The sequence below is a fragment of the Thalassophryne amazonica genome, chromosome 1 (assembly GCF_902500255.1).
Source record: "Thalassophryne amazonica chromosome 1, fThaAma1.1, whole genome shotgun sequence".
NCBI lineage: Eukaryota > Metazoa > Chordata > Actinopteri > Batrachoidiformes > Batrachoididae > Thalassophryne > Thalassophryne amazonica.
Window position 1 is genome coordinate 80,501,547 of NC_047103.1, and position 20,030 is coordinate 80,521,576.

General features: G+C 41.9%; 1 long non-coding RNA gene across 1 annotated transcript; it reads right to left on the reverse strand.

Moving 5' to 3' along the window:
- Positions 1-71: 71 nt before the first annotated feature.
- Positions 72-15,390, reverse strand: LOC117519810. The gene is made up of 3 exons (XR_004563434.1): positions 15,223-15,390; positions 11,082-11,085; positions 72-82 (listed from the first exon to the last, which is right to left on the reverse strand). It is a non-coding gene; the product is annotated as an uncharacterized LOC117519810 (long non-coding RNA).
- Positions 15,391-20,030: the final 4,640 nt, after the last annotated feature.

The following is a 20,030-nucleotide window of genomic DNA, read 5'->3' on the forward strand; positions in this document are numbered from 1 at the left end:
TTGAAGGTGCAGATTAGAGTGATTTGTTTTTGTTCAGAGCAGTGATCACTCTGGGCAGAAAGCTGTCCCTGAGTCTGTTTGTCTTAGTTTTGATTGATCCTAGTTGGGATGGGATGGGACGAATCTTCGCTATAATTCACAGATGGAATAAAGCAGTCCTCATAATAACTCTAATGTGGAGGTCAAAGGACAATGTAGGATCAAAAATTACCCCAAGGTTCCTCACTTTGTCAGTGTGATGTATGACACACAAGCCTAGGCTCAGCTTTTGCTGGTCAAATTGATGTCGATGTCTCACTGGACCAAGAACCATCATTTCAGTCTTGTCAGAGTTTAAAAGTAGGAAATTGCAAGACATCCAGTTTTTCACTGATGCAAGGCAATCTTCTCATGGTTTTTATGTGGATGAGATTACCAGCAGTTATCGGCATGTATAATTGAGTATTATCAGCACAGCAAGCAGTGAAAGGTAATCTCCAAACACTGTAATATGTGCCCAAGGGGTGCTACAATTGTATGCAAAAGTTTGGGCATCCATGAAAATTTTCATGATTTTCCTTTATATATCATTGGTTGTCTTGATCAATCAATCAATCAACTTTTTTTATATAGCGCCAAATCACAACAAACAGTTGCCCCAAGGCGCTCAGAAATCAGAAATTTCAGTTAAATATATCATATAGCAGATGAACACACTGATATTTGAGAAGTGAAATGAAGTTTCTAGTATTTATACAAAATGTGGAATAATTATTTAAACAAAATTGGGCAGGTGCATAAATTTGGGCACCCCTGTCATTTTATTGATTTGAATACATTTAGAACTAATTATTGGAACACAAAATTAGCATGGTAAACTCATTGACCCTTGACCTCCTCACACAGGTGAATCCAATCATGAGAAAGGGTATTTAAGGTGGCCATTTGCAGATGTTTCCCCTCTGTGCATCTCTTCTAATGAGTGGCAACATGGGAGTCTCTAAACAACTCTCAAATGACCTGAAAGCAAAGATTGTTCAACATCAAGGTTTAGGGGAACGATACAAAAAGCTATCTCAGAGATTTCAGCTGTCAGCTTCCACTGTGAGGAGCATAATGAGGAAATGGAAGACCACAGGCACAGTACTAGTTAAGGCCTGAAGTGGCAGGCCAAGATATAACTCTGATAAACTGAAACGAAGGATGTAAGAACAGTCATAGTCAACCCACAGACCTGCTCCAAAGACCAACAACATGATCTTGCTGCAGATAGTGTCTCTGTGCATTGTTCAACGATACAGCCCACCTTACACAAGGAGATGCTGCATGATGCTGTAATGCAGAGGAAGCCTTTTCTGCGTACACCACAGAGTCGCTTGTGGTATGCTAAAGCACATTTGGACAAGACAGTTTCATTTTGCAATAAGGTGCTGTGGACTGATGAAACTAAAACTGAGGTACTTGGACATAATCAATCAATCAATCAATTTTTTTATATAGCGCCAAATCACAACAAACAGTTGCCCCAAGGCGCTTTATATTGCAAGGCAAGGCCATACAATAATTATGTAAAACCCCAACGGTCAAAACGACCCCCTGTGAGCAAGCACTTGGCTACAGTGGGAAGGAAAAACTCCCTTTTAACAGGAAGAAACCTCCAGCAGAACCAGGCTCAGGGAGGGGCAGTCTTCTGCTGGGACTGGTTGGGGCTGAGGGAGAGAACCAGGAAAAAGACATGCTGTGGAGGGGAGCAGAGATCGATCATTAATGATTAAATGCAGAGTGGTGCATACAGAGCAAAAAGAGAAAGAAACAGTGCATCATGGGAACCCCCCAGCAGTCTACGTCTATAGCAGCATAACTAAGGGATGGTTCAGGGTCACCTGATCCAGCCCTAAGTATAAGCTTTAGCAAAAAGGAAAGTTTTAAGCCTAATCTTAAAAGTAGAGTAATGGGCGGTATGTATAGCTGAAAAAGAACACAGCATTCCAAGAAAAACTCTTTCTACCTACAGTAAAATTCAGAGGTGGTTCCATCATGCTGTGTGTCTCTGTGGCCAGTGCAGGTACTGGGAATGTTGTTAAAGTTGAGGGTCACATGGATTCCAGTCAATATCAGCAAATTCTTGAGAACAATGTTCATGAATCAATGACAAAGTTGACGTTGCACCAGGGCTTTATATTTCAACAAGACAACGACCCTAAACACTGCTCAAAATGTAGGAATGCATTCATGCAGAGGAATAAGTACAGTGTTCTCGAATGGCAATCTCAGTCCCAGCCCTGAATATTATTGAAAATCTGTAGTGTGATTTCAAGTGGGCTGTCCATGCTTGGAAACCAACAAACCTGACTGAACTGGAGATGTTTTGTAAAGAAGAATGGTTCAAAATACCTTCAACCAGAATCCAGACTCTCATTGGAAGCTATGGGAAGCATTTAGAGGCTTTATTTCTGCAAAAGGAGGATCTATTAAATATTGATGGGTTTTTTTTTTTCTGTTAGGGTGCCCAAATTAATGCACCTGCCAAATTTTGTTTAAAGGTGATAGAGAGAGGTTGAATGGGGCATTAATCCTTGTTCCGTGATGTGATATGTAGCCCCAAAAAAATTGGTTGGGTCTGTAATGGCTCAGAACCTTCCTAAAAGGATCTCTGAAACAGCTATGTTACTATGCTGGGTTTAGAATGCCTCGTTTGCTTTTAATGGCGTCGTTTTGGAGCTTATTTGGCAACCTCATTATGAAATGCACGTAGGTGTTGGCACTGATCGGTTGCCATTGTTTGATTGGCTGCCCTTGCTCTCACTGAAAATGCCGCTAAGAGGATTAGGAAAGTCTCCGGTTCAACTCAGAACAGAATGAAAATGATCACTGATTCGCTCATTTCGCTGTCAATCAAAAATGGATTCAGCCTCAGACAGATCATCCAATCATCAAGCAGAAGCTGGGCGTCCGGGCCAGCCGAGGCCGCCCACTGCCCCATAGACCCCCAGACACAGAGCCTCCGATGGGCGGGACAAAGCCCAGCATTTATCCAATGACTCGTCTCGTTTTGCTGCACTTGTGTCGCTACTGAAGTCTGTGGACAACGGTTTAAAGCACTGTGAAGCTGCGGGTTTGAGTGAGAGGAAATCCGCGTCGTTACCAGTGATAAGAAGCTGATTCTGAACAAAAGTTGAGTGCATTGTAGCGAAAACGAGATGACAGTAATCTTCACTAACTTATTTAACAGATCACGTTTCAACATTGCTGTTGAGTGATAAATCTTGTTCCTCGCCCACCAACATGAAGTCAGCCAGAGGCTGACTGTGACATAAAGTCCAGTCACAAAATAATAATGATAAAAAAAAAAAAAAATCCGAAATAAATTTAAAAACAAATTTAAAACAAAAGAAAATGTGATACTTACAGGCTGTACTGATTGCTGGGGTTGATTTTGTGCAAAGTCGGAACTGACCCTCTACTGAGTATTAAATGCCGACTGAAGCCAGCTCGAAATTGTGCAAGGTTTGTGAAACAGTCCTCCGTGAAATGCGCAGAGCAAAGAAATAGTCGGCGGTTGTATGTACTGGGGATGTGGTTAAAAATGAATAAAAGCCATTGATCGCGTACATTGCTTTCCGTGGGAAGAATATGTAAAGATCGTAGTCCGCTATGACAGCCTGGGAAGGCACACCTGTAGCTCACCATTGCTCCTCTTCCAGTGGTAGGAATGGGTGGGCACAACCTTATGAATAATTAATTTGAAGGGGCGTGTGTGAAAGGGTGTGGGTTGTGTGTGTGGGGGGGCTATTGGTGAAAAAAGTGAAACTTTTCTTCAAAAACGGATTGGCCTGTTTTCTAGGGGCAATTCAAAAAAGGAGAATACTTGAAACAGAGGTTCTGAAACTTGCTGGCACTTCGTGTGTATTCCCCACAGCGGGGAGACTCTGAACTAACACCAAAAACATGAAAAAGATGATTTTGATTCTCTATCCCCTTTAAAGAATTATTGCACACGTTCCATAAACCCTATACACTTCATTTCACTTCTCAAATATCACTGTGTTTGTCTGCTATATGATATATTTATCTGAAATTGCTGATTAAACAACCAATGATTTATAAAGAAAAATCATGGAAATCATCAGGGATGCCTAAATCTTTGCATAAAAGCAGAGGGCCTAAGACGGACCTCTGTGGAGCCCCAAATGTCATGTTACGAAGGTTAGAGGTAGTGTTATTGTACAAAACACAGTGAGAATGACTGGCCAGGTATGATGTCAACCATGCAAGGACATTCCCAGTAATCCTAAAATGATTATCCAGCCAGGAGAATATGGCGATCCACAGTATCAAACGCAGCACTAAGATCTAACAACACCGGAACTGTAGTGGTGTCCGAATCCATTGCAAGCAGAAGATTCACTACTTTAGTGACAGCCATCTCTGTGGAATGATATTTTCTAAAAGCAGACTGCAGTGGCTCAAAAAAGATTATTCTCATTAAGGTGGCCCACAAGCTGCTGTGACACCACATTTTCCAGAATTTTAGAGCAAAATGATAGATTTGATATCGGCCTATAGTTTTTCAATATACTGGGGTCAAGATTAAATTTCTTAAATTATTGTTTAATCACTGCAGATTTGAAACAGATCCAGAAGTTAATGAGGGATTCATCATTTCCAGTACACTTGGCCCAAGAGTGAGCCACAGGTCCTTAAACAGTTTTGTTGGTATAAGATCAAATAAGCAGGTTGTGCTTTTTGTAGACGTTACACGTTTCGTCAGCACACCTTGTGAGATTCTATCAAATTCTAGATAAAACCTCAGTGATGGCACCCAATAGCAGGGTGTAGTGGCTGGGCTAAGGCATACTGGGATATGTTTAACCTTACAGTAGTGTTCAGAATAATTAGTGCTATGTGACTAAAAGATAAATCCAGGTTTTGAGTATATTCTTATTGTTACATGGGAAACAAGGTACCAGTAGATTCAGTAGATTCTCACGAATCCAACAAGACCAAGCATTCATGATATGCACACTCTTAAGGCTATGAAATTGGGCTATTAGTAAAAAAAAGTAGAAAAGGGGGTGTTCACAATAATAGTAGCATCTGCTGTTGATGCTACAAACTCAAAACTATTGTGTTCAAACTGCTTTTTAGCAATCCTGTGAATCACTAAACTAGTATTTAGTTGTATAACCACAGTTTTTCATGATTTCTTCACATCTGCAAGGCATTAATTTTGTTGGTTTGGAACCAAGATTTTGCTCTTTTACTAGTGTGCTTGGGGTCATTGTCTTGTTGAAACACCCATTTTAAGGGCATGTCCTCTTCAGCATAAGGCAACATGACCTCTTCACGTATTTTGACATATCCAAACTGATCCATGATACCTGGTATGCGATATATAGGCCCAACACCATAGTAGGAGAAACATGCCCATATCATGATGCTTGCACCACCATGTTTCACTGTCTTCACTGTGAACTGTGGCTTGAATTCAGAGTTTGGGGGTCATCTCACAAACTGTCTGCGGCCCTTGGACCCAAAAAGAACAATTTTACTCTCATCAGTCCACAAAATATTCCTCCATTTCTCTTTAGGCCAGTTGATGTGTTCTTTGGCAAATTGTAACCTCTTCTGCACGTTTTTTTATTTAACAGAGGGACTTTGCAGGGGATTCTTGCAAATAAATTAGCTTCACACAGGCGTCTTCTAACTGTCACAGCACTTACAGGTAACTCTAGACTGTCTCTGATCATCCTGGAAGTGATCAGTGGGTGAGCCTTTGCCATTCTGGTTATTCTTCTATCCATTTTGATGGTTGTTTTCCATTTTCTTCCATGCGTCTATGGTTTGTTTGTCCATTTTAAAGCATTGGAGATCATTGTAGATGAACAGCCTATAATTTTTTGCACCTGCGTATAAGTTTTCCCCTCTCCAATCAACTTTTTGATCAAACTACACTGTTCTTCTGAACCATCTCTTGAACGTCGCATTTTCCTCAGGCTTTCAAAGAGAAAAGCATGTCCAACAGGTGCTGGCTTCATCCTTAAATAGGGGACACCTGATTCACACCTGTTTGTTCCACAAAACTGACTCACTGACTGAATGCCACACTACTATTATTGTGAATACCCCCTTTTCTACTTTTTTTTTTAGTAATAGCCCAATTTCATAGCCTTAAGAGTGTGCATATCATGAATGCTTGGTCTTGTTGGATTTGTGAGAATCTACTGGTACCTTGTTTCCCATGTGACAATAAGAAATATACTCAAAACCTGGATTAATATTTTTAGTCACATAGCACTACTATTATTCTGAACACTACTGTATGTCATCTATTTTCTTCTCAAACTAATCCAAGAAATCTTGTACTGTAAAAGGACAGCGACTTACAGGTGGGTGTCCATGAATAAGTGTTGCCACCATGTCGAACAAGAACTTGGAGTTATGCTTGTTTTTGTTGATCACATCAGAATAACAGTCCTGCTTTGTAGCCAGTAGTGTGTGCTTATAGTCTAAGATAGCGTCACAACACGTGAGGTGGAATACTTCTGATTTTGAGCAACACCATTTCCGTTCTAAACCTCGAGCCTTATGTTTGAGGTCACGCAAGTAATCACTGAACCAAGGTGAATGTGTTTGGGGGCTGCATGGTTTTAATACAGGGGGCGCAATCATGTCGAGTGTAGTTTTCACGGCTGAGTTTAAACTGTCCATGAGACTGTCTACTGATTAGGCATTTTCCAAATGTGAAGCCAAGATGTTAGGCAGACTAGCTTTGAGTTCAGTTGTAGTTGATGTGTCGCCGCAATGATAAATAAGATTGTTGTTCCACTAAACATGGCAGCGAATCTGTAAACCTAATAAGTGAGTGATCAGAAACCACTGATGCAAGAGGCATGATAATTCCACAGGCAAGGTATTTCCACGAATGTGCATCGAATCCTGAATGCATTGCTGGAATCTTAATACATCCACAATTTCTATAAATGATTTGCAGAGGGGATCAGAAGGCTTATTTAATGAATGTTGAAGTCACCAATAATCACAATGTTATCTGCAGTCATCGACATGTTAGAGATAAACTCACCAAATTAATCTAAGAATTCAGAGTATGGGCCAGGGGCCTATATACAGTGACAAATTAATACGGCTGATTTTATTCTTGTGACCTTGGCAATGCATAGCATCGTGGGCAGAGCGGACAGTCAGATGTTCAAACGAATTACATTTATGAGCCCTAACAGCTAATAAACTAATCCCAGATTTATAAATAAGAGCAAGACCCCCACCTTGCTTTCCATCACAAAGAACGTGACGAAATGTGTACACCGTTGGCCAGGCCTCATTTAAGGGGAGGACAGGTGTAGGTTTAAGCCAGATTTCACATAACCCTTGTGGTGATCCATAATTAGATCATTCATCAACGGTGATTTTGAGGACAGTGATCTTACCTACTATCACACACACTGTGGCTGTGCATAAGACTAAGACTAAGGACCTCAGTGGGGTTGATAGTTGGACTGTTTGGATTTCCCGGTGGTTCCAGAGTAGCACATATAAGATGCCTGGACGTAGGTTTAGGTTTGAGACATTCCATGTGGGTTGTAGGTAGCAAACACAAAATATTTAATACTGCTGGAACAGCCAGCAAGCCATCCTCAATTTCAGCATCATCCAGTGTCGTAATTATTAAATTTGTAAAGCATATCCCTCTATGATTTTTATGGACATGTCTGCGGAAGCAGGCCACAATCTCAACTCGATGAATTTCTCTCCCTGACGCATAAACTGCACAATCACAATAGTGGATTTTCCACACTAATTTCCCCACTAAGCTAATGGATTCCACACACACATTCGTCATAAGCCTTGCAGGGTCTCTAATGACCTGCTCCGTGGCCTGCTGTAAAGTCCTAATGTTACCCTCCCTGTAGAATTCCATTTATGTTCGCAGACCAGATGGCGGCACCTTCACCCTACAGGTGAAGGCCGTCTGACATCAACAAGCCATGGCGGCCCCAAAATGGAGGCCAGAAATCAATAAAGCTGAAGCCTTGCTGTCTACAAATTTGCGCCAGCCACCTATTTAATGATGTCAGCCTGCTAAACACCTCATTATTACCCTGGGAGGGGAGCGCACCAAAGACTATTAACTGATGCGGACACATCTTTCTGGCCAGGTCACAAGTCACAGGTCACTTTCTCCGTGTTGGAAGTCTCACAGGACATGTTGTGGCATGCCCAGCTGTTACACAATTTCTCGGATACTCACTCGACTGAAAAGCCACCGAAAGCCATCTGAATCTTCCGAATGGTTTCCAACACGGAGTGTTTGTTGTGCGCCATGAGCGGCTCCGTCCCAGCGCGCAAATTCCTCCACCGTCTTCATTTACAAAATCTCCTGTAACAGTGGAATGTGCTGCAAAAGTGCTGATGTCCAACTCTTCAACAATTTCTCTGGTAGTCACATGATGTGCCGGATCAACACAGCCTTCACTTTGGAAATGATCTGGTCGTTTCAGCCTGTCAATGGCCGCTCGGAGCGCGGTGCGCCCTCCGCTGGTGTGGGCCATCTTTAATCCGGTTGTAATGGTCCTTAATCTGTGTGACGCCGATAGAATCTTCTCCGAAAGCCATCTGAATTTTCCGAATGGTTTCCACCTGGCTGTCTGTCACAGTTTCTGAAAAAAATTTTCATGGAGCAAAGCAGCAGTCGCTCAGACATTTCCCTGACAATGAAAATCCGACGAGGGGGCTGGACCAGTGCTCACTGAAAGCCTGCCCACAGGCGAATGACACAACCGACAGGCATGAAAAAACTCACGCATGCGCACGAAGGTTCAAGCTTGGCTGATGCAAGCACACATGATTCAAATCCATATAGTTTTTGAAAAAAATAAAAAGGTCCGTTACTTTTCGGACAGACCTCGTATAGGTCCTTTTTATTTTTTTCAAAAACTATATGGATTTCATTCATATGTTTTACGTCAGACATGCTTGAACCCTCGTGTGCATGCGTGAGTTTTTCCACACCTGTCGGTGACGTCATTTGCCTGTGAGCACTCCTTGTGGGAGGAGTCATCCAGCCCCTCGTCGGAATTCCTTTGTCTGAGAAGTTGCTGAGAGACTGGCGCTTTGTTTGATCAAAATTTTTTCTAAACCTGTGAGACACATCGAAGTGTACATGGTTCGAAAAATTAAGCTGGTTTTCCGTGAAAATTTTAACGGCTGATGAGAGATTTTGAGGTGATACTGTCGCTTTAAGGACTTCCCACGGAGCGAGACGTCGCGCAGCGGTCCCAGGCACTGTCGTCAGCCTGTTTCAAGCTGAAAACCTCCACATTTCAGGCTCTATTGATCCAGGACGTCGTGAGAGAACAGAGAAGTTTCAGAAGAAGTCGGTTTCAGCATTTTATCCGGATATTCCACTGTTAAAGGAGATTTTTTTTAATGAAAGATGTGCGGACGGATTGCAGCGTCGGCTCGCAACCGCTGCGATGCTCCGCCACAGGAAAAACACCTCTGTTGGAAGCCTTAAGGACAAGTTGGTACATGTCCAGCTGTTAAACAATTTCTCATATACTCACTCCACTGAAAGCCATCAAAAGCCGCCTGGATTTTACAAATGGTTATCAACACGGAGGTGTTTTTCCTGTGCCGCCGCACTGCGCTCGTCTGCTCCCGACCGCGGACCCGTCCGAAGGTCTTTCATTAAAAAAATCTCCTTTAACATGGAATATCCGATAAAATGCTGAACCGACTTCTTCTGAACTTCTCGTTTCTCTCACGACGTCCTGGATCAATAGAGCCTGAAATGTGGAGGTTTTCAGCTTGAAACAGGCTGATGACGGCGCCTGAGAGCGCTGCAGCGACGTCTCGCACCGTGGGAAGTCCTTAAAGCGGACAGTATCACCTCAAATCTCTCATCAGCCATTAAAATTTTCACTGAAAATCAGCTTAATTTTCGAACCGTGTCCACTTCGATGTGTCTCACAGGTTTAGAAAACATTTTGATCAAACAAAGCACCAGTCTCTCAGCAACTTCTCAGACAAAGGAATTCTGACGAGGGGCTGGACGACTCCTCCCACAAGGAGTGCTTACAGGCGAATGATGTCACCGACAGGCGTGTAAAAACTCACGCATGCGCACGAGGGTTCAAGCATGTCTGAGTAAAAACATATGAATGAAATCCATATAGTTTTTGAAAAAAATAAAAGGACCTATACTTTATTGACAGCCCTCGTACTTTATTGACAGACCTTATATGTGTTCCCCAGGAGATCAGCCAGAGCACAAGAGTCCCTTGCTTTCTTTGATGGGGGCACAGGGTCATCAGCTGGCTCTGCCTGCTGCTCCAGCACCTGAACTGCCTCACTGTCTGCTGCATTTTTTTTGCCCAGTCTGTTGAAAAAATAAATGAATCACATTAGTAAAGAAGACCTTTAGAATTCTGTGATTATATGTGGGAGTTTACAATGGAGGCAAAATTGTTTTACTAAAATTTTGCCAGGGAGTGTTAAATAATTACAGACTGAGACTGACTGCATTCCATGAGAAAACACAATACAAATATTCTGTGTGCACACAGTCTGAATCTTCATTCACTATACAGTTGTACTTACAGAGCTTTTATCAGTTGCCAGTTCCTCAGTGAGAGTGATGAGTTTGGTGAAGACATTCACCAGATCATCATCTGACAGAAAAGGCAGGGCCTTAAAGCGAGGATACAGACCTGAGGCTATGGACAGGTCATCTTCAGGCCTGTGTACCTTGAAATAAATTAATAAATTCACATTAGGGTACATCGTGTTTGTCACATGATGATGAAATTCTTATTTCATTCTTACAATGTCATAATGATTGTGTTTGTAGAACAAATACCTTTTCTGGAGATCCTGACGCACAGCAGACTTCATCTCCTTCACCATTACAGAGTCATTGGGGGCTGGTTGCATCTCCTCCAGAAGTCTTGCTCTTAGGGGTGCGATGACAGACAGTGTTGGGGTACCTTCTTGAGACATCACTAAGGTGGCTTTCTTCAATGGCTTCAGGGCCTCTGCAACATTCTCTGCTGCAGTTTATGTCTGCTTCAGTAAGGGTGCACAAATCTTTTTCTTGTTTTCGTACTTCAGGGGCAAGAAGTGCAGCAGAGACAGCTGGTTGTTGCTCCAAAAATCTCTCCAACATGTCTAATGCGCTATTCCAACGTGTAGGTAGATCAGTTATTAGTTTGTGCTGTGGGAGGTCCAGCAACTGCTGTTTCTTCTTAAGTGCATTACAGGCTAAGGTGCCTCCGGTGAAAAAAAGTGGAGATGTGTCTCACTCTACCAAGAAGCCGTGCGACAGCTGGGTTTTTAAGAGCAGCCTGTGAAGCCAAATTGAGTACATGGGCAAAGCAGCCTACATGCAGTGATGACTCCATGAGACTGACAGCAAGTAGCATGTTAGCGGCATTGTCTGTGACAATTGCCGGTACTTTATCAGTTAAACCCCATTCATGTATTGCCTCTGTCAACAAGTTCACCATATTGCTCCCTGTGTGGCTTCTGTGCAGGGCTCGGGTCTGCAGAACATGTGACACTAATTCCCATTCATTAGAAATGAAATGAGAAGTGATAGTTACGTATGGGTCTGTGCTCTAGAAGTCCAACCATCACACGTAAGAGCCGCTCTCTCTGCTGACTTCAACGCTGCCAAAACCTCTGTCTTCACATCTGTGTACAGCTTCGGGGATGGCGACCTCTGTCATGTGTTTTCGTGTTGGTATAGCGTATCATGGTTCAAGTGTGTGTACCATCTTCTGAAAACCTTCATTTTCCACGACGCTGTACGGTCGAAGGTCCTTGCAAATGAAGACGGCCACGAACTCAGTTATCTTCTGTGCGCGGACAGAGCTAGACGCTAGTTTGCAGACAAAAGCTTTGTCGAGTTGTGTCTGTTTTGAATCAACAGGTTTAGCCACGGGTTGTTGGTGTCGGGTTAAGTGATTCCGCAATTTCGTTGTGTTACTGTTGTACTTAATTCTGCCTGGCACAACTTACACACCACCCTACTTTTGTCTATTTCTTGTGTTCCGGATTTACACGAGAATCCAAAATGAGTCCAAACGTCTGATCTTAAATTGCCTGCCTTCATCGCCATATTGTGTTGTTTGGTTGCGTGCAGCTTCCGTCTGTAAAACGCGAATGTTGCGCTGAGGCCCCCCAATGGCCAGGAGGTGAATCGATTCAGAGAGTTTGCATAATTGATATTGAATTAGGGGGCGGATCATTACGATGCATCAATTTTTTGATATTTTAACCCACCCCAGTCTCTCTCGCTCCCTCTGTTGATCTTCTCGCTCTCTCTCTCTTTCTCTGATCAAACCTGTGACTTTAAAATAAAAGTGCACTCGCTGCATGTCGGTGCGCTCATCAAACGCCCTGATCGATCAGGTCTGATCAAACCTGTGACTTTAAAATAAAAGCACACTCGCTGCGTGTCGGTGTGCTCATCAAACACCCTGATCGTGGCAGTAACGCAACTGTAAAAACGTCATGATACAGTCCACTGTTTTCTAAGTGCAATGATGTGTTCGCACAGCCGGCAGGAGTGAAGTGGGTTTAAATAGCGGCAAGGTACATGCGACTGTGTGCACACATTAACAAGCGAACACACGCAGCTGCAAGTATGAAACAAACATGGAAAAAGGCTGAGTACGCACGCATTTCAGGCGTATTTAAGTAAAACACAACACTGCAATACAGAGCTCTCCGAATACGCCAATGTGAAAGGGGCTTAAGGTGTACAGTGAAGTGTTCTCCACAAGTTACACCATGATGTTGCTGAACTCCAAGGCCGGCAATGTTGCTCTATGTGCAATCACAAAGAAAACAAAATGCCCGGTGCTGTGTACAAGTCACAAGTGCCCAAAAAGGTCATTTTCTCCTTGTACCGCCCGAAAGATACCTGGTATGTTCACTTGCTCCACTATCAGGTTCAGACACATTGAGTTTATCTCTATGCTTGTCCCCACACTTTGCAGTACGTATGTTTTTCTCATGTAAATAATCCTGGGAGTACTGCACATGACCGGCAACATGGCGATGGAGAGTGGCCAGGAAGTGGCCGGGTTGTGTGACCGCAAGGGGTCTATAGCCACCTATTAGAAATCAAGTGTCATGGGGTTGGAGCCTATCCCAGCAATCATTGGATGAAAGGCGGGGTACACCTTAGACAGACTGTCAGTCTATCGCATAGCCATATATAAACAGATAAACACATTCAAGCTCTAATTCACACATACGGTCAGTTTAAAATTTAATGTTCCCAGAAGAAACACACACAATCCAGGGAGAACATGCAAACTCCACAGAGAAAGGACCAGGTGGGAAGAGATCGCACAATCTTGCTGCTGTGTTGCAACACACACACACACACACACACACACACACACACACACACACACACACACCACACACACACACACACACACACACACACACACACACACACACACACACACACACCACACACACACACACACCACACACACACATATATATACTGTAGTGTTCAGAATAATAGTAGTGCTATGTGACTAAAAAGATTAATCCAGGTTTTGGGTATATTTCTTATTGTTACATGGGAAACAAGGTACCAGTACATTCAGTAGATTCTCACAAATCCAACAAGACCAAGCATTCATGATATGCACACTCTTAAGGCTATGAAATTGGGCTATTAGTAAAAAAAAAAAGTAGAAAAGGGGGTGATCACAATAATAGTAGTGTGGCATTCAGTCAGTGAGTTCATCAATTTTGTGGAACAAACAGGTGTGAATCAGGTGTCCCCTATTTAAGGATGAAGCCAGCACCTGTTGAACATGTTTTTGTCTTTGAAAGCCTGAGGAAAATGGGACGTTCAAGACATTGTTCAGAAGAACAGCGTAGTTTGATTAAAAAGTTGATTGGAGAGGGGAAAACTTATACGCAGGTGCAAAAAATTATAGGCTGTTCATCTACAATGATCTCCAATGCTTGAAAATGGACAAAAAAAAACAGAGACGTGTGGAAGAAAACGGAAAACAACCATTAAATGGATAGAAGAATAATCAGAATGGCAAAGGTTCTCCCATTGATCAGCTCCAGGATGACCAAAGACAGTCTGGAGTTACCTGTAAGTGCTGTGTGACAGTTAGAAGACACCTGTGTGAAGCTAATTTATTTGCAAGAATCCCCCGCAAAGTCCCTCTGTTAAATAAAATAATGTGCAGAAGAGGTTACAATTTGCCAAAGAACACATCAACTGGCCTAAAGAGAAATGGAGGAATATTTTGCGGACTGATGAGAGTAAAATTGTTCTTTTTGGGTCCAAGGGCCGCAGACAGTTTGTGAGACGACCCTCAAACTCTGAATTCAAGCCACAGTTAACAGTGAAGACAGTGAAACAGGTGGTGCAAGCATCATGATATGGGCACTGTTTCTCCTACTATGGTGTTGGGCCTATATATCGCATACCAGGTATCATGGATCAGTTTGGATATGTCAAAATACTTGAAGAGGTCATGTTGCCTTATGCTGAAGAGGACATGCCCTTGAAATGGGTGTTTCAACAAGACAATGACCCCAAGCACACTAGTAAACCAGCAAAATCTTGGTTCCAAACCAACAAATGAATATTTTGGAGTGGTCTGCACAATCCCCGGACCTAAATCCAATTGAGAACTTGTGGGGTGACATCAAAAAAGCTGTTTCTGAAGCAAAAACCAAGAAATGTGAATGAATTGTGGAATGTTGTTAAGAATCTTGGAGTGGAATAACAGCTGAAAGGTGTCACAAGTTGGTTGACTCCATGCCTCGCTGATGTGAAGAAATCATGAAAAACTGTGGTTATACAACTAAATACTAGTTTAGTGATTCACAGAATTGCTAAAAAAAAAGCAGTTTGAACATAATAGTTTTGAGTTTGTAGCATCAACAGCAGATGCTACTATTATTGTGAACACCCCCTTTTTCTACTTTTTTTTACTAATAGCCCAATTTCATAGCCTTACGAGTGTGCATATCATGAATGCCTGGTCGTGTTGGATTTGTGAGAATCTACTGAATCTACTGGTACCTTGATTCCCATGTAACAATATGAAATATACTCAAAACCTGGATTAATCTTTTTAGTCACATAGCACTACTATTATTCTGAACACTACTGTGTGTGTGTGTGTATATATATATATATATATATATATATATATATACTATATATACACTAAGGGTGTAATGATACATGTATTTGTATTGAACCCTTTTCGGTACGGGACGTTCGGTTTCGTACAGGGCTGTGCATGGGTGATTCACGTTGCGTGTGTTTACATTCAGTGCTGCCAACTTGGCGACTTTCTCACTAAATTTGGCGACTTTCCAAACCCTCTGATGACTTTTGTGTATCATTACACTCCTAATACACACACAAAGTACTTTTCCAAAAATATGTCTTGAAAAAGGACCGCACGATACCTCAGTGGTAAGCACTGTTGTCACAGAAAGAACACTGTGGGATCGATTCCCATATGGTCCTTTCTGTGTGGAGTTTGCATACTTTCCCCATGTGTGTGATCCCTCCGGTTGCTCTGGCTTACACACACTTCCAAGACGTGTGCGTGTGTTTGTCTGTCTATATGTGGCCCTGCAATAAACTGGTGTCCCTTACATGGACTACCTGCCTCACGCCCTATGACTGCTAGGATAGATTCCAGCCCCGCATGACCCTTGATTGTAGTAAGCATATTTAGAAAACTGAATGAATGTCTTGAAAAAGAGAGGTTGTCTTCGAATCAGGGTTGTCTTACACTAGAAACAATATGGTATTTTCTGTACGTTTTAAATGTCATGAAATGACAGGACAGAACCAACTGAAAACAAAAACAATTGGCTTTGCCTTTTCATAGCAGCAAAGAGCTTCTCTTAATGGATTCCAACACAAATGATAGATAATTGCCTTTTAGATCTTACTGATAAATTAGGAGTAAACAACTGTTAGTCTGTGCATATATTAATGAGTCTCAGGCACAAATAATGATGGGTTACACAAGCAGACATATGACCAATCCTGCTATCATCTATATTGTGAATGTATCTGTGATTGTAGGTCAGTGCAGCTGTTAACAGCAGCTTATTTGTTCGGCTTTCGGGGTGTAAAATGTTAAATGGCTGCAGTCAAAGCTGAATTGTTAGAGCAGTGATAAAGTGGGAAACAAGAGTGTAATTGTGTGTCATTTCATTCCTCTTGTCGGTGTTAATAATCGTCCCTGTTGGGATGTATGAAATGTGCTTCTCAAGTGTCACAAACATCAATCAGCATGTGTAATGGTATGCTTGTTGGTGAAATATGCAGTGACTGATGCAGATGTGAAAGGCCAACATACATCTTAACAGTAATTTGTGTTGTAGCTTTGAGGAAAGGAGAACAGTCATTACCCCCACCAACAAACCCAGTGTTTGTTTGTTTGTTTGTGAACAGCCTGTAACTCACAATTTTTGAAAAATCATGATGATTTTTTTAGAGGATTAATATCCTGATAGGTAAGAACTGATTCAAATTTCAAGGTCATGGGTCAAAGGTCAACTCAGGAAAAATCTTGGAAAACTTCTTATCCTTTCACATTGAACAAATTTTCCAAAATTCATAACTGTCAAAAAAGATAAAATTTCTTTATTTAAGAGTGTTTTGTAGGATGGTATTCTTTTTCCCCTGACAAAGTTTGATCCAGATCTGATCCAGGTTACAGATTTTTAATTTAACATTGAAAATCCCATTTAATGTATGGGATTTAGAGCTTAATCAAACTTGCCCCAGTCACTCTTGAAAGTATTTGAAAGTAAGGTGCAGACTGGCACTCACTATAACCTGACAAAGTTTGATCCAGATCTAATCTGGATTGTGGATTTTGTGGACATTTGAATTTAATATTAAAAAGCTCATTGTTGTACATTTTGCATTATATCTCAGTCAAAAGTGCCTCAATCATACTCGTTTGTGACAATGAGGTGCAAACTGGGACTCTCAAGGAAAAGACTAAGTTTTAATATTTAGTGGATATTTGATTTTAACATTGAAAAGCCCTTGTGATCTATATATATTTTTTATATACATTTATATATTTGCTTATGAAAAGCCACTTCTAACAGGACTTTTACCTTGAAAATTTTTTTGCAAGGTAAAAATTTGTGGAATTGGAAACAAGTGTTGGCGGTTTGTGCTCTACAAGCGCTGTGCTCTAGTTTTTAAATTGTTTTTATCACATAAAATGTGTGTGAAACACAAACACTATATATTTACCCTCAATTTTTTCTGTGAAGAGTTAGTATTATCGCACTTTAGACAATTTTTTATAGATATTGGGAATATATTTTTAGCATATGAGTCACAAAAACAAACAAAAAACAAAAAAACTCTTTAAACTCATATTTTCTGACAATGCACATATTCCTCTGTCAGAAAATGGGTTATTACAAATGTTAATTAAATAAAAACTAAGAAGGGCACTCAAAGAGCACAGCATCCACACATTACATGTACATACCACATTCATTCAAATTAATTGTGATTCAGTGATATGATAATATTTCCTCATTTGTGGCTTTGACATTGATTAAATCAGTGTACATATCAATAGTCCTAATCATATGGACAATAGTCACACTCCAAGCAGCACACTGTACAGTATCTGCTCATTTGATATGAATTCCTTAAGGGCCCCTTCACACATCTATAACTGAGGCCGAATGGTGCACGAAGGAGGATTCGAATGGGACTCATGAAATTTTGGAGCTACCTCGAATGCCTCGTACAGCAGTTGCCACAACCAATCGGCCACAGCACATGTACTCTACATTCACATGACACTCGCACCAGAAACCCATTCAATCGTTGGCCAAGATGAGGTCGCATTGTCATCTGATCATGCTCGCAACATTCATATGGCATGTCGAACCTGTGTTGGACATATCATGCCGCGGTCAAGGGGATTTTCGAAATCATCGGCTCTGTCGAACCATGGCCGAATGACGCGATCGAGGCATCCTTCACACCAGCAGTCGACTGATGGTGAATGCTGGGCGAGTGGCCATTTGACCACTCTCAGCCGGAGTCAGCCATAGCCCAGGTGCCACCAACGAAAATCCAACACCATTCGCTTAGAAAAGGTGGGGCCAGACCACTTTTGAGCTGGCTATGCGAATGGTCCCACCTTTTCAAAGTGCCTCGTGAGTGTGCTCCCCCCAAGCAACACATATGACTTGCAAATGTCTTCACACCCTTGTGACACAAATGAAATGGCGTGCGAGTGTGTGGTCCCCCCGCCCAACCACAATCCAACATTGTGGAGGTGCGGCTGAGGTGGAAAATGCTCCAACGGCGGCTGGGGTGCAATGCGATCACTGTCCAGCACAGTGTGCACATCTGGACGGTCCTGTCATGTCCATGATGGATGTCATATCCTCCCATTACACAATGAATTGGGACATTATGATAATTACAGCTGTAGTACCAGACATGCAGGTGCGCACAGTTGCATGACCACGTGAGTCAATGCACGTGGCAGGCTCGTGCACAGCTGACCTGCATGTTAGAGCTGTGGACCATCCATCATGACATATTCAGCATGTCCCTCTGGAGGTGGGATCACCACGCAGCAGTCCATACATGCCAGGACTACAGAGTCAAAATAAAAACGCTCACAAAAGCGGCATCAAATATGACTCGCATAGATCACATATAAACCCCATATGACATGGTGGTCCGCAGCCAGCACCAAACAACGTGACACACAATCACAATGTGGGGCTTTGAGTAAGAGCCAGCCCAAGGGGACTCACGGTTTAAAACAAAGAACAATAACTATTACTCATATTACAACCCCAATTCCAATGAAGTTGGGACATTGTGTGAAATGTTAATAAAAACAGTATACAATCATTTGCAAACCCTCTTCAATCTATATTCAATTGAATACACCACAAAGACAAGATATTTAATATTCAAACTGACAAACTTTAATGAAAATGTGCCAATATTTGCTCATTTTGAAATGGATACCTGCAAGATGTTTCAAAAAAGCTGGGACAGTGGTATGTTTACCACTGTGTTACATCACCTTTCCTTCTAACAACACTCAATAAGCATTTGGGAACTGAGGACACTAATTTTGAGTTTCATGATTGGGTAGGAGCATCCCCAAAAGTCTCAGCCATTCACAAGCAAAGATGGGGAAGGATCACCACATTGTCAACAACTGCGTGAAAAAATAGCCCAACAGTTTAAGAACATTGTTTCTCAACATTCAATTGCAAGGAATTTAGGGGTTCCATCATCTACAGTCCATAATATAATCATTTCAGAGAATCTGGAGAATTTTCTACACGTAAGTGGCAAGGCCAAAAAACACCACTGAATGCCCGTGACCTTCTATCCCTCAGACAGCACTGCATTAAAAACCAACATCATTATGTAAAGGATCTTATCGTGTGGGCTCAGGAACACTTCAGAAACCATTGTCAGTTAACACAGTTTGTCGCTACATCTACAAGTGCATGTTAAAGATTCAAGTTAAGTTAAGATTCAAATTTCAAAGTCATAGGTCAAAGGCCCAACTCAGGGAAAATCTTGGAAAATCCTTATCCTTTAACAATGAACGCATTTTCAAAAATTCATAAGTCAAAAAAGATCGAATTTCTTTAATAAAAACATAAAACAACACATAATGCCTTCAGCAGCACCTCAGTGCATACTGCAGATGCCATCAGACAGGCTGCCCCATGTGACTATATTTGTCTGATCATATGAACGGTCACCTGGCCTCCGTGACGTGAGTGATAGTCCACATGACGCGGTGTCCTTTGGCATGCTGTGCACTGGACAGCTGGACAAACGGGGTTGGCTGATGTGTTCACAATCATTCACTCATGCCAGTTCATTTATTCCTTGTTTACATCCATGGCCATATCGTTCATGTACAGAGGAACAGGGAACAGAGGGATGTTAATTCTTGTTTTGTCTGCTTTTTATACCAGGAATT